At 36.9% G+C, this 16,328-nt stretch overlaps 1 long non-coding RNA gene across 3 annotated transcripts; it reads left to right on the top strand.

The window, feature by feature from the left end:
• The first annotated feature begins 4,909 nt into the window (after positions 1-4,909).
• LOC110351767 (uncharacterized) lies at positions 4,910-9,339 on the top strand. 3 transcript variants are annotated; one of them, XR_003495817.3, is made up of 4 exons: positions 4,910-5,129; positions 5,970-6,028; positions 6,164-6,307; positions 7,482-9,339. It is a non-coding gene; the product is annotated as an uncharacterized lncRNA (long non-coding RNA). The 3 variants fall into 3 exon arrangements; XR_005263017.2 differs by lacking the exon at positions 5,970-6,028; XR_011807178.1 differs by lacking the exons at positions 5,970-6,028; positions 6,164-6,307.
• Positions 9,340-16,328: the final 6,989 nt, after the last annotated feature.

Genomic DNA, 16,328 nt, shown 5'->3' with positions numbered 1-16,328 from the left:
TATACGGAAACTTTAAGTACACAACAACAAACCTAAGAGGATTCTACAGTATGGTAGGTTTTTAGTGAAGATTAGAAACATGGCAAGTTTAGTTGACCTTCAATGTCATGTTTGCAATATTATACAAAGTTAAGAAATAGAACATAGAATATTTGCTTTTCAAACTATTTCAGGGAAAGATAAATCTAGATGTCTATTTTTTGTCATGTATTTTAAAAAGAGATAACAAAAATAATGTCACTTCATTTCAGTTTAATCAAATTAAAAAAACATATTTCCTGACTAGTGCATGAAATTTAATTTTGTGCCTACCAAAAAAAAAAAAATAAAATAATAGACATGTGAAGGACAAATGTTGTCTTTTTTGAAGAGTTTAAGGGCTAAACTTAAAAAGAAAAAAAATTAAAAAAAATCTTGTTCAGACAGCTGGAAGGAAGAAAATATTCCTACTGGCAGTAAAAATAAGTTGGTTCTTTGGTTCTTGTAAAAGGGATTTTCTAACTTTAACTTTAATTTTTGTTCTCTTTAATTTTTAATTATATTTTATTGTAACAATGAAATGCAACATTACAAAAAAACAATAAAAGATCATCATGAAAACAGAGAAAGACACAAGAGAATCACCAGTATGATATAATAAAAAAAATAATGACAGTAAGCCAGCAAACATATATGTATCTTTTCATCTACTTTGTGACCAGAGCAACAAGTTCTGTCATTGTAAAATTTTTTGGTTTCAAATTAAAAAAAAATAGATGGTAAAAGCAAATTAATTTATGGATGAAACTCTTCATTTATTTTAATACTGTAATTATTAGTTCCAAACTTCTAAAAGACTTTAATTCTTGTTTTCAGGATCTCTACATTTCAAATAACTTCTAACTGCCAAATTTTATAAGAAAGAGATATTTTGCTAAGAGAATGATGTCAACATGAATAAAGCAGGGCAAAAGGAAACTCAAATGAAAAACAAATAATATAAACAATAATAAAGAGGTTTAAGTAAATATTTTGTAAGCGTTGCCAACCTGATTCATTTTCTTCTGCCTGAGGGAAAACCATAGCTGATCACCAAATATAGATACAAACATTATTTTATATCCAAATTCTTATCCAAATTTCACGTCAATTTACAAAGAGAACAAAGATTAAGATTTGCACTTTTGATTTCTCCTAACTTGGAAACTTTAAACAAGTTTCATTTGAGAAAATTTCTAAATTTAGAAATAACCTTTACCTATCATGAGCCACAAAAGGGACCAAACTTCTGGATGTGCAGTCCAATGCAGAGCTATTGTCTACAGCAACCCATTTCCCTCCACCATGGCAAACCATGCGAGAGAGCATATCATACAAGGACTACAAATGTTAATCTCACTTCTGTGCTAGTTCATTCTCAGGGTAAGGAAATTTTCATTTCAGGTTTCCTTTGTTCATTGGAAAAAGATTTAAGCAGAAGTAGGTATAGCATGATCAGATAATGAACTACACACACAGTGTCTGCTGTGCCATTTACAAACATCAGAAAGTCATCTGTCCCCTTCCTCCACTGCCAACTCTGGAAGAAAGGCAATCTGATCTACACTAATTCTTCTCTCATATCAGTACTCCTGTATCAAGCATGCATATAGTTAACACTCCATTTCTCTCCCTGTCAACCTGGGTAGAAGCCCTGTGAAACCAGCTCTCCGTCCTAGGCAAAAGTCAGCAGTGTAACTGATAACTATGTCCCTGGAATATTCATGTTGAGACAGCATAGCCCAACATCTCCTTCTAACCATCTGGGGCTTCTAAGTATGATGTCCAATCAATATTCCAGCTCAAAATTATATTAGTTAATTGTGACCAAAAGTTATTGCATTTTTACATGACTATAAAATACAGATAATACATCCACCTTCTTAGATGGCATCTCTAACAATTGTCATTGAGCAATAATCCTTTATCAAAAAACCTGGTTGGAGTTTAATGAAACTGTGTAAAATTTTAAACTGTAATTATTTTAATCTTGCTTCCCTGGCAGATTAATGAGGAACATTTAACATCCTTTCTCACTGATCTCTTTTAATTTATTCCTGCAATATTTATTCTCATTCTGTTTTAAGACTGGCCAGAAATGATATTGGATTAATGCAGCAGATATGGAAGAAATCAGGTAACTGCCTTAATTCTTTTGATGTTCTGTTAAATTGCCTAATAACTGGCAGTGACCAGATGAGGCTTTGTTTTTAAAGTGCTTGTAAACTGACAATCTCCATTTGTCTTACACAATTGAGTTACAACTGTCTTTTTTTTTTTTTTTTTTTTTTTTTTTTTTTTTTTTGTTAGAATCCACTTATATAGCATAGCCTCACTGGTAAAAGCTGTCACAAGCTTCCACAGTCTCGGAAGACTTTTTAGACCAGGTCCCTCATCTCTGTTAGGAAAAATACTCCCTTTATCACATGAATTCTTTTTTTTTTTTCTCCTCTGCAAATTGAAGGAGGTTAATATTTCTGGAATAGGTCATAAGAAGCCATAAGCAAGGCTGCATTTTTAAATGTAAAAAAACAGGGCAAAAAATATCACTAAAGAAACTCCTGTGTAATAATGTTTTGGAAAAATTAACCTTAATCATGAGAGAGCTAAATAACTCCCAGTAATATTCATCTCCTGTGACTGTAGTGGGCATTAACATTTTTCAGGCTTTCTTAGTGCAGAAGAGCCAAGACTCATAGTCACAGAGGGCAGGGATTTTTGGAGTCCCCCTCTGTAGAGAAACACCACAAAAGTGGGACACCATTCAAAAGGGTGGGCCAAAGGCAAAATTCACAGACCCACGTGTATTTTGAGTTGTTTTATATTGGCAGCATGTGCCAGAAGTGAAGAATTCAGCCACAAGACAGAAATATATTGGAGTTCACCTGGCTCACTTCATGCACGTGTAAAAGTCTGGCATAGAACCGGCAGATAGCCCAGGTTAATCTTCCAGATCACTAAGGTTACATTATCTGCATATGTATACATGTATATACATCTATTTGTGCCCACAGTTGTTGGTATCTGTTTATTGGACTGTACCTGTAACTTTTGAACCTGTCTGCCAAACTCAGTGAAAAAGGGTTGTCAGAAATAAAATGCTAAGATTTTAGTAAAAAGGCATTGCTTCCCAGAAGAAAAAGACCTCCTTAGCATACCCCATTCAACAGGCTTCAGTTGAACTCACACCATGGGAGGAAAATTGTCTAAATATCTGAAATGAAAAACAAAAAACAAAAACAACCACCACCACCAAAAACATTTTAAATGGGGCTTGTGCTTTACTAGACACCGGAGAATCCAACTGTGAGGCACAAACCCATAGGAAACTGGGCTTCATCTGTTCCTCTCACTGCCCAGCAAACCCCTTGTTTGTAGTAAAAACAAGGATGACTTTCAATGCAGTTTCACTTTCCACCAATATTTTTTTATACCACACTGCAAGCATGAATGGCATTTTGCCTTTCCTCAAACATTTCTGTCTTGAAGAACTTGGCCTACAGGCCAAAATTTTGTCCCCAGATTTACTTGCTCCAGGAATGGTTCACTGTTAACTTGATACTGGAAGTGAGCCTTTCCATTGAAGTCAGTCAGAACACGTAACTCTCCCTGCCATGGCATGATGGAAATTTTTAATGAAGATGGATGGGAGAAGGCTCATGCTCTGATCTCCAAGCCTTCTACAGGAGGCTCTGATACAGTTAAGTATGAATGGTGAATATTGTTAAATCAAGCAACCTGATTTAGTTGATCTTTGGATTTCTTGTTAAATGAAGAAAATTGTTAAATATGTATTTGCAAAATGTTAGATGTATTGCCACCTCTTTCACAGGTGGAAAAAAAAAAAAATATTCTTCAGAGGAACAAATCCTTTCCTACATTTATGGACATTTCCATCAAAGGAGTTCATATTCTGAGTCACAGCACAGCCCCACACATTGACATTAAATGTTGCCCTGTGCAGGGGTCAGTCCTGCTAGATGCTCAGTGACCCTGAGTGATGCTGAAAGCTGAAGACATGTCATCTTGCCTGATGTTCAGCATCCTCCTTATCACAGGTATTCTCCACACTTTTTGTCAAAAGTAAACAGAATTATTGATGAGACATTATGTATTTTCCTGCCTAAGCAATAGAAAGGTAAGGTCTGCAATAGAACTGAAACTATCACAACTAATGTAACAGCAGTTGTGGTTTCTTATATAAAAGAGGACTATTGTAGGGAAAAGGGATATGTAGTATTACTAAGTATTCTGGGCATAGCTTTTAAGCACTGGGAGGCTTTGCATGAAGTTGAATATTTAAATACTTTCTAAATACATTGCTAGTAGGTTCCAATTAAGGCTTGTGAGAAGCATAGTGTAGACATATCAGAATATTCCTAATGTATCTTAAACTTACCAAAATGAGCTTCTCTCAGCATTTACTCATTAGCTTAACTAGTGTAAAAGGCAAATGCCAATATGTACTTAGTGATATGGCATATAATAATATGACTAGACTAGGGAAAAAATGTGTAATCTGACTCCATGCTAGGTAAAAAGAAGTACAAAATCCTAAGGAAGATAAAATTTTCACATGTAAATAAACTGAGAGCATTGGTTAGGAGTTTAAAGATTACCTTGATTTAGAAGAATTTAGTTGAATTACACTTTACATCTTCACTTTATGTTAATGATTATAATCTTCACCAAAATAAGAATGTACCTTTTATGCCTCATGGAGATGATAACAGGGTTGCTTAAGTAGCACCGTTGTATGGTTGTATATATAAGACTAACATTTTCAGATATATTATCAGCTTAATATCCTAAACCTGTTTTCAACTCATTCAGGTGTTCAGAAAACTCTTAATAAATTAGGCACCTGTATTAATAGACCTAGATACTGATCTTTTTGCTGTAGCAAGATGCGTGTAATTTCACTGAGGGAAGGTTATGTTGTCTTTGATGTGAAGATGGAGTATATGTATGCCATACATAGCTGCCTGTAAGAAAATGGTGAAGAAAAAAGTCTTTGTTTCAGGAATTTCCTGTTCTGAGGCAAGCACTGCAGAAGTCTCTGAGTTCCACTGGTTCTTTGCTGTTCAACACATTTCTCAAAAAGGGGAGAGGTGAATCTCATTTTACTTCTTTTGCACTAATATTCTTAACTTCTTTTGCAGCTAACATGACAAAAAAGCAGCTTTCTAAAGTTCACTCCCTATCCTCCTTTAACCATTGGCTTCAACAGGTTGTTTAGGCTCATGTTAAAACAGATAAGCAAGTTGATTTCTCCATAAACTACTTCTTCCCAACTGTATGGGCTCTCTGGGGTTCCTCATTTTTATTCAGCTTCTGCAGAGGAATACTGAGCAACAAATTTTGACTAAACCTTTAAAAGATCAAGGTTAAGTTAGATGAATTGCAACCCCAGAACCTGAGGAACAGAGGTCAACAAGGTCTGCTGACATAAGAGCGTATAGAGTTGTTCTCTGGGAAGAGAAGGAGGCTTTTCCAGTAAGAGGAAAGGCAGTACCTCCCCCCCATTGAAAGTGTTTCTGACATTCTGACATATCCTGCGGAATTAATATTTGTAAGTAGTTTTGAAACACTTATTTTGGGATTAATCCAAGAGTACTGCCTCAGTAAAATCATATCATTCTTGTTTTATTTTGAGCTTTAAAAAGTTTTGTATATGTTTTATACAACTTTATATATTATACACTTATAAAATATATAATTATATATATATATATATATTTATATATTTTTAAAAACTATGAATTTTGTTCCAGAAATAATCTTTTGAAATGCAAAACTGAAATATACCCGGGCATTTTTGGCCACCTCAAAATGTCTTTTCCTTTTTCATCTTTACATTTTTTTTTTTTATTATTTTTTAAAACAAAATGTTGTAAAAAATCTGCATTTGTATACATTTTGCCTTAAACCACATATTCATTTCCCACTAGGGAAAGATTTTGATTCCAACTGGAAAGACATGCAAGTCAAATGGGATTTGAGAGAAAAGGTACAGATTAGCCAGTGGTACTTGCTTGGCTGGTTCTACAAAATAATGCAATTAACAATATTGCATCAGAACAGAACAATTTCCTTTTTTAAAAAAAGAGCAGGTATTCAGGGAAACTCATCCCTGTCTTTCCAGGAGATTCATGTGTGTCCACTTTGAGAAGAAGCAGGGTGGGAGGTCATGAGAAAAATAGTTTTCAAATCAAGCCGGGAATGATTTCCACAAGGAAGTCCCTGAAAAACACACATTCAGTGTCATCCAAGAGCCCTTGCAGGTTTGGTAAGTTACAAAGTGATGATGCTTCAGAGAGAGAGCTGCCCCAGACTCCTGTTCAAAAATCCAGCATTCAAGAAATGAAGGACTTGGGCCAGAGAGGTGGAAGGATAAAATCCAATGTGGAAAAATAACTTGTTCAAGCACAGATCAGCCTTAAAAAATAAGAAAGCTAAAGTTTTACATAATTAAAGGTGTGGCTGCTCCAGAAAAGTACATGAGCCCAGGGGGATTAAGACTGGCCTAGACCAAAAAGGGTTACTTGGTGATAAATAACTCTTAGAAATGGTAATTATGTTATGCCCTAATGTTATTTACTGCCTAATATTGTTCACTGTGACTCCTTTAATTAATCTACCTGACATTCTCACTAACTCATTCCTTTTATCTTTAGCTGAGATTAAAGGTCCTTTTTATCTTATTGCTTTAATGTTCATTCTTGGGTGAATCTAGTATGAAATTGGATGCCCATGTGCATTTTGAGTATCCCAGTTTTGGCAGACACAGCAAGCTTACTGCCCATTCTAAAACTATTGCAAGCTCTTGACGTTCTTGATCACTCTGAGATCAGTTTACCTGAGACAAGAAAGAAGTTCCTAAAGTACTACATATCCCAGCCTACACAATTTCTCAAAGCAAGTTCAGAGTCACTCGTAGTTTAGTGTAAGAGCCCTGCACCCTTTCCAAAAAAAGATTTCTCACTAGCCTCTCCAGTCACTTTGAGAAGCTATCAAGCTAAATTGCCTTGTAATTTTCCTTTGCTGATTTGCCCAAAAAACTCTCAAACACCCCATGTTATTTTTTCCCAGGACAGATTTTACTCTCCTATGATATTTTGAACTGCTTTCAATTATTCTGACTGGTCAAGCTCTCCAATGAAAATGCTTCAGTTCTCTGAAGCAGATCCCCCTGATGACTTAGGCAAAAAAATAAATATAATTATTTAACCTTATGATAAATTGTGCATGTTCAGCTTTGTACTGCGAAACACCATCTTATGGCCCTGTACAATTTTGGTGGCTAGTTCACCAGCAACATTTTATCATCTAACATGTACTTCAGGGCAGATTAAACAAACAACTTGTTTATAAACAATTTAGTGATGAATAGTTATGATACAAAACTGCTTCATTTCCCTCTGTATATACAAAGGATCTTGCTTTCCATTTTCTCTATACAGATGGCACCAGCAGGTTCCTCTTCAGAGACCTTTCAGCAAGTGACCCTGCAGCAACAGAAAGCTTCTTCCCACTGACGAGCATCTTCTGGTGAGTGCTCAGCAAGGGTGGCCTAAAGTCTGGGTCCAGCACTGCAGAATGTCACAGTTGCCTTCAGCATCTTCTCTACAGGTTACAGCACAAATGCCCAGGACTGTTTATATGGGAATATTTTCAGGCAGCAGCCCTTCAAACATAGTGCCAAGCCTTCAATAGCTGAAAACAGCATCATTTCTCTGCTTCCATCTCTCATGATCCTTTTTTCTGCAGCCCTGGCAGATGTTTGATTCCACCATAATCCAAGTCCTTCTTTTCTCCCATCATTTTGTTGTCATTTCCCATCTGTTCACCTGTAACATTATTTCATACTTATGTGGGATTTTAAACATTTTTAACCATATTTAATAAGAATTTCTTAGTGGTTTCTTCATAAAATGAGATGGTGAGCCAGTCTGTTGCTCATTCCTTTGCCTGGCTTGCCTAGCATCTTGTGCTTTGATTTCTGAGCTCTTGGCAGAGATATCTTTTTTTTTTTTTTTTTTTTTTTTCTCTGAGTTAATATAGCACTGGGTGCGAAGGGAGATCTTGCCCAGGGGCAGAATGGTTAGACATATTCGCTGGAATTACAATGAACAGTAATAATAATAATAATAATAGCAACATTTCTTCAAGGATACCACACATGGGGAGTGAGAATGTGGCCAAAGAATGTCTGTTATTGAATTTCTGATGAAATATTGAGATGCTTCAGTGAAAAAAAATACTGTTTAAAGGTGATAGCTTTTGCTTAATTTGTCTTCATCGGACATACCGAAAATTCACATTCAGTCTAAATTAATGATTCATGATTATTTTGCCATTCCTGATGGATTTTTGTACAATAAGTCTTCAGTTAAACTGAATTCTTTAAGTCATCTTAATGATAATATTACTATTACATGTTAGCAAATTGTTGAACATACAGAGATACCCACAATTTTACAACTGTTTGAAAAAGTGCAGTGATTGTCATCTTTGGAGTATATTTTTTGCTCCTCGTCGTGCTGGTTACTTAGGTATCTTGTTTTCCATTGCATACATTTAAAATATATAAAGCAGAATGAAATTCACAAAAGAGAGATATCAAACCACTTGTATGACATTACAACTCTACATGACTACTGCTATAATAATACCCAATACCCTAGGCTATGAGTAGTAATAATTATACTAAGCCTAGCGTAGATTCTCACTAAAGTAATGATCTCTGTTCTGATGCCTACTGATATTAAATACCAATAAAAGTTGGGCCCTTGTTGGGAGATACTAATCAAACATATGTTCTGCCAATCTGATCTATCTCTACTATTATCACATAATGACACTCTACAAGGCACAGGGAGCAGCACACAGCTTGATTCATTTCCCATTATCAGGTAATACCCAAACTGTGCTGTCTATTGTGCAAAATTTCTGTGGATTAAAAGAGAAAAAAAAAAAAAGGTGGTAGTTAGAAAAAGAGAGAATAAATGGGACAAATGCCTTCCTGCCAGGTTACGATTGTGAGCCTACATCCTTCAGCTGATGAAAGACGGAGAGTGTTATATTTTATTGCTTATGCTAACTGTTGCTATGTAAGATGACTTGTGACAAGGTAAAGGTGATAAATATAAAAGGCAGCTGTGTTGCGGAGCTATATTGCATTGATGTTTACTTATGCTTCCATAAGGCAATAGAATAAAGCCTGAACAATTTGCATCCAATTTAGAAATCAGGAGCATAAAGTTAATCTTAAAGGATAAATTGAGCTGTTTCAGTAAAGTATACAAGTATCCATCTTTATCCCAGCTTTATGGTCTTTTGTTGTTGTTTTGTTTTGCTTCCTATCACTCTCTTATTCCAAATGTACTTAAGTGACCTGGCTGTAGGCAGGAACAGCTGCAAACATAGAACAAGCAAAGTTAACATATAGTGAGAAACAGTGTCACTGGATGCCCTCTTACACACATGGACATTATGAATAGGAAAAATGTGAAAAGTACCTATATGCAAAAAATAAAAATAAAATAAAATTAAAAATAAAAAGTACCTCTTCCTTACAGGATAACACAGACCTTACAAAGACCCTTCAGAAACATTAAACCAAGAAACTAGTTTGTGTCAGCACAGCTATAAGTTCTGAAATAATAGAGTGAGGTGTTAATAACCTTTCCTAGTTCTACATTGCACTTCATCCAATAACATCAACAAAATAACATTACTCAAGTCAGAGTTCTTGTAAGCTATACCAAGTTTCTCATTTTCTGTTTTGTTCCCTTGGAAAGAATAAATAACGCTGCTATTATTTTTAGATTTTCAACCCAATGTTACTCTACATCACTTGGAGTCTGTCAATTTTTGCAGAGCTAGACATTATCTTTACTAATGAAGACATTTTAGAAATTAGCATAACCAGACATTGTAAACAGTTATAGTCTTGAAAAGTAGAATTAAAAACTGTCCTAGTTCATGGCTATAGCTCCTCCTGAGGTCATAGATTCTTGTCTTAGTTTCTGTGTTTTATACAGAAGAAGAGACTAAAGATGCTAAGCCAGACAGAAAACAGCAGTTGCAGCAAGCCTGGACAAATAGGATGAGGGACAAAACGAGCCTGGGCAAACCCTCAGCCCCTATTGGCACTGATTCAGAAACTCTGGGCAAAGACTCACAGATATGGCAGCCTCTCTGTGCTGAACTTTTACCGCCTAACTTCAGACAACTAAAATTTTTGTATCTAGTCTGAATTGGGCATCCATGTTTCAGCTATTGCTGCTGGAGGGGAACAGACACGTGCAGGATATGATTCACCACATTTGCTGACCCATGTACCAAAACAGCACCTTCCCTTCCCTTCCCTTCCCTTCCCTTCCCTTCCCTTCCCTTCCCTTCCCTTCCCTTCCCTTCCCTTCCCTTCCCTTCCCTTCCCTTCCCTTCCCTTCCCTTCCCTTCCCTTCCCTTCCCTTCCCTTCCCTTCCCTTCCCTTCCCTTCCCTTCCCTTCCCTTCCCTTCCCTTCCCTTCCCTTCCCTTCCCTTCCCTTCCCTTCCCTTCCCTTCCCTTCCCTTCTCCAAACACCTGATCCAAGCAGCTGGACTTTGTCTTAAGGCCCCTTCAAGACTTAGGAAAAACAAACTAGAGTACAACTTCCCTGTGCCATCTGCACTCTGTGAGAGACTCTGTTGCAGCTGTGTGCAGAGAAAGGGCAAATTCAGAATTAGCCTTCTTGTGTCCACCTGTGCTCTCATACTGAAATTTAATCTTTACATGGATCAACAAGAAAGGGAGATGAAATTTCAAAAATTACCAAAACTCAAACACTGCTTAAAATAATATTTAAGTTTTTGTTTGAACTCATATTCACACACTGAATGGCTCTTGATTACAAATGAAAATGCTTATCCCCCCCCCCCCCCCGAATTTCACTGAATTTTGAATTTTTCACTGAATTTTTTTCAGTGAAATTTTGTTCTCTCTGTCAAAAATAGAATGCTGGAAATTTAATTCTGAAAACACAGTTTTGAAAAATACAACTATACTATTTGAAAACTAACTATTTTTTCTGTTTTCATTTATGGGAAATGTCAGTGTAAATGATAAATTTAAAACAACCTTCCCCCCCACACACCCTTCCCAACTTTCTCATGAAAAGCAAATGGTATTTCCCTTTAACTCTACTGGCAACAGAAATGTCAATATAGAAAGCCTTCAGGCATCAGACTGGGTTTCTCTTCAAACGCACAAGGTTAATGAGTGTATTGAGAATCATCAGGAACTCACAAGTCTGAAGGAACCTCAGACCCATCTGCTGGACTATTTGCCCGATGACTCACAGGATGGTTAAAGGTTGAGTTATCTTCATTCAAGACAATAGATAGTGCTTTCCAAGCCTCCATGTATCAAAGTGATTGATCCCTCCTACAACCAGATCCTGCAACTAGCTTCCAAAACATTAGAATTCCCTGGAGGACGAGGATGTAACCTGAAAGTGCAGAAAGCTTCACTTGTCTGCTGGTCAGAAATGTTTTTAGCTGTAGTAAATAAAACAAACTACCAGCATCAAGAGGCTTTGAAAATGTGACATCAAAACACTTCTGTTGAAAAATAGTCCAAGACAATACTGTAGCATTGCAACAGAGAAGGACACTTTTTTTCTTCTTCCCTTTATTAAGAAATTTATTTGGTTTTCAAGATGTTATTTAAAAATATATATTCAAGTACATATGGCAATTGATAAACTTCTGGGAAGGAAATGATAAAATGACAGATCATCACAACATCCTGTGACATAAGAAGCTGTTGTTTTGCCCATTTTGTAGTTGGGAAAATGTTTTTCATAACACCATCACACTAAATAGAAGTGTAATAAGTGGTACCATATTTGAGAAATTATGGAATTAGTAGTAGATGTAAAGTAGAAAAGTATATGATCATATATATATAAATATATAAAGTAGAAAAATATATGCTTATTCTGACTAAAAGTGTTACTGCTTGGTTGAGCATGGCTGAACAGTTTGCCTGACACTATGCAGCCAGTGCTGAAGTCTGGATCAAAATTCTAGAGTTTTATCAAAGTTCCATTGGTTTACTTACATATATACAAGTGTATATATATATAAGTATGTATATATATTGATGAGGGAGAAGTGTCTGCCCTCAGCAAGTACGCTGATGACACAAAGCTGGGAGGAGTGGCTGACATGCCAGAAGGCTGTGCTGCCGTTCAGTGAGACCTGGACAGGCTAGAGAGATGGGTAGAAAGAAACTAAATGAGGTTTAATAAGAGCAAGTGTAGAGTCCTGCACCTCAGAAGGAACAAGAAGTTATCAGTACAGGCTGGGGGACGACCTGCTGGAGAGTAGCTCTGAGGAGAAGGACCTGGGGGTCCTGGTGGACTACACGTTGACCATAAGCCAGCACTGTGCCCTTGCGCCCAAGAGGGCTAATGGGATCCTGGCGTGCATTAAAAGGAGCGCGGTCAAGGGAGGTGATCCTCCCCCTCTACTCTGGCCTGGTCAGGCCTCACCTGGAGTACTGTGTCCAGTTCTGGGCTCCCCAGTACAAAAAAGACAGGGATCTCCTGGAAGGAGTCCAGCGGAGGGCCACAAAGATGATACAGGGCCTGGAGCTTCTTCCTTATGAGGAAAGGCTGAGAGACCTGGGGCTGTTCAGCCTCGAGAAAAGAAGACTGAGAGGGGGTCTCATCAATGTTTATAAATACCTGAGGTGTGGGAGACAGAGGGATTTGGCCAACTGCTTTTCAGTAGTTTGTGGGGATGGGACAAGGGGCAATGGCTGCAAGTTGGAGCACAGGAAGCTCCGCACCAACATGTGAAAGAACTTCTTTATGGTAAGTGTGACAGATCATTGGAACAGGCTGCCCAGGGAGGTTGTGGAGTCTCCTTCTCTGGAGATACACAAGGCCCATCTGGACGCCTACCTGGGCAGCTTGCTCTGAGGAACCTGCTTTGGCAGGGGGGTTGGACCTGATGATCTTTCAAGGTCCCTTCCAACCCCTACAGTTCTGTGATTCTGTAATATATTTAAGTATGTAACTACTTACAAGAAACTTAATTCTGACTTTAATAAACATATTAATCATATTTTTTTGTCACAGTGGTTGTGTGGATAAAATGTTTTATATGCAATAGAAATATGGTAGTATTGCCAAGTATGTTACTTGGCTATAGTTAGATCAGCTATATTTGAATCATAGGGTTTTTTTTGTTTGTTTGTTTGTTTTGAGCTGTATTCTTAAGTCGCTCTCTTTTAAACAAAAACCTCAGTCCTTGTCTTAAATTGCAGTGTAGAGCTGCTGTGCTAATCAATTAATAACATTAGTAAGCATCAGGCAAATTGTTTTTCTTACACTGATCTTTATCTTGATCATTGTTCTCTATGTGTACCTGATTATTATCAACCTGCAGGACTTGTCTGTGCAGAGACTGGGATGATATATGGTCGATCCTTACCAGACTGCAGTAACAAAAACTTAAATGAAAGCTGTGAGCACTGCTGGAGCAGCATGCTACGGAAGAGAGAGCAGCTCAAATGTCACACTGAGATTCCTCCATGTAATCTTAAATGCTCAGGAGACTATCTTACGTATCTGCACAAACTGACACAGTGAAAATCTCAGCAAACAGTGATTTTCTGGATTTATTGCTTGACAAGACCATCAGGTGGTAAGCTAAATAATGCAAGGCATAGAAATTGAGTAAAAATCTTCCTGTGAGCCTGCTCATCACAGACATACGAGCAGCTGGTTCCCACTGCAGTTCCTATTTGCTTCTAAACCTCCCCAGCTGGGATAAGTGAAAGTCTTATCACAGTCACTGGCAATCTGACAGACATCAGAGACAGACTGTGAGCTAGACCCTGTGCAGTGGGGGCAAGCATCTTAGTTGGCACTAGCAGCAGGCAGTGCAGCTCTTGCTCCAGTTCCCCATCTTAGGGTACTCTGATGGCTCACGTAAAGACCTTGCATACACAGAGAATGAAAGGAGATTGCACTGGTATCTCTCACATACTTCAGATAAAGGAGGTTAGCATAGAATGCTGGAGCTTGTGATCTTAGGGTATAGTGATTTTTCACAAGAAAGGCGAAGGGATGCTCCTCAAAGGTAAATGATCAAATGGTCTGGAACTGACACTGTCAAAGTTGTTGGTGATGTTCCCATATGCCACACCATAACAAATGCCCTGAATATTGTTGAAGACAGTCATGAATTTTGGCATTTCAAGGGACAGGCTCACAAGTGCTCAGCACATTCTGTTGAGTCTGGGCTTGTAAATATGATCAGCACATGGTGAGGTACCTCAGTGCAGATACCCATGCTTAATATCACCTCTTTATTTTGGGTGCTAAATTATTCCAGAATTAAGAGGTTTACATTGTGCAAGAATGGTCTACAAAGGAAAAAAAAAAAAAAAAGGAAACAAGCAAAAAAAACAACAGCCCCTCCACCCCCCCACACACTCACGTTTCTGGTAGACAAAATAATTCCAAATGTAAATAAAGGAATGACTTACTATGGAGAAAAGAAAGATATCTGCACAGTACAACTAATCTTTTTAGAATTATTTATATATTCCAAGATAGCCTTGTGGAAGCAAAGAGAAAACAAGGAGAGAAGCATAGTAAGTAGAACAGTTTCTGTATAACAGAGACTCAGACATATCTACTTATTGAACAAGTTGATGGAATGTATAGATGAAATGTTCAAAATGCCACAAAAAGACCAATTCAGCAGCTCCACCCCATAAAGATGCGTAGTAATGTGCCTGCTAGACAATCAATCGAGATCTACTAAGGCCTTGTCTCAGCAGCTAGTTAATGCTTCTGAAATCACAGCTCAAATGAAGCTCACCTCCAAACCTTGCTGGATGCATTCAGCACCTAACAGAATCCCTATATATTTAAGAGATGTAAATGTGCCAGTGTACAAACGGTCAAGGTACAGAGCTCCTGTTAATTCATGTTAGTTGTAGAAATTCTTTGGTGTTCAAGAAATGGAGGATTGGACTCGATTTTTTTAATTTCTTTTTTATTTTTTAATTAAACCAAGTGGAGTACTCTGTGCAGCAGAACTAAATATTCCAGAGACTTAAAAATGAAAATGTATTGCTGACAGACTTCTGTGGCATGACAGATATATGCATCCATATGTGCAATTGTGTGTGTGTGCATGCACAGGGGAATGTTAAATTGTTTTATACTAGTGAATATTTAAGCAGGAAGCATGAGTAACAGGTACTATAACTAGGAAACTAATCAGTTTAGATCTGTGTTTTTCAAACAAAACATTATATTTCTCAAACAGCTATAACCTGATGTAGTGTCTCATCAAAAGCACTGAGTAAAGTATTGGGCTCTTTCTTTACTGGTAATATTGGTAAAATTTATGTCCCCATAACAAAAAAGTTAGAAGCTTGTTCATCAAGCAGATTGTGTCTGGGTGAGATTTTATGCTAATCAGTTTGAATTCTAAGTTTGATTTACTTGATTGATAATATAAAAAGAGTAACAGTGAAAGAGAAATACATTTTTAATATACTGCTCTGCAGCCTCTGCAGTAAACCAGCAGATGAACTATGAAATTTATTTTTTGGATTTCATTAGGATTGTATTAAAATGTATGAAAGATTATTACCCATATAGGTAAAATAAAAAAGGATCTGTCTATTGTGACAATTACAATTTTTTAAAAACCCTTTGGGGTTAGAGTTTGTAGGCAGGTTGGAAAGGCTGGTTTGACTCAGACTGAAACTACAGTACATGAAATAATTTATAGCATTTGAATGGTAAAACAGTATTCCAGTATTTAAATTAGTCTTTAATAGATGACATGAATCATTTTCATACTCATGCTTTTGCACATTGGACCGCACTGTTAGAAATACAACGTACTTGGTGACATTGTTTAAGGGTCTAATCTTATATTGCTGCTTCAATAAGTTTCCAAGGGCTGCAGAAAATGAGATGGGGTACGCTGAACAAACTAATGCAAAAAAATTATTACAAATAAAGCACTGCTCAGCTGCTTAGATAACTCTTTTATAAGAAGAAAATTTTGAGTTACATTTCTATTGCAGCAACTGTATTTTTATTTTATTTTTTATGAAAAGGGAAAGAACAAAAAATGACAAATTGTATCCAAATCCAAGTTTGTGACTTCTTGCAAAACAGTAACTTTGAACCACAACTGTTTGTAATGTGATAAAGTATAATGTAAATTTAATGGCTTTCAAGACACAAGCTATTGAATAACATACAAACCTGGTAAATCCATTT

This window comes from Anas platyrhynchos, chromosome 2 (genome assembly GCF_047663525.1).
Source record: "Anas platyrhynchos isolate ZD024472 breed Pekin duck chromosome 2, IASCAAS_PekinDuck_T2T, whole genome shotgun sequence".
NCBI classification, from domain to species: Eukaryota; Metazoa; Chordata; class Aves; order Anseriformes; family Anatidae; genus Anas; species Anas platyrhynchos.
The sequence above is the reverse complement of the archived record's forward strand: the minus strand, read 5'-3'. Positions and strand labels throughout refer to the sequence as shown.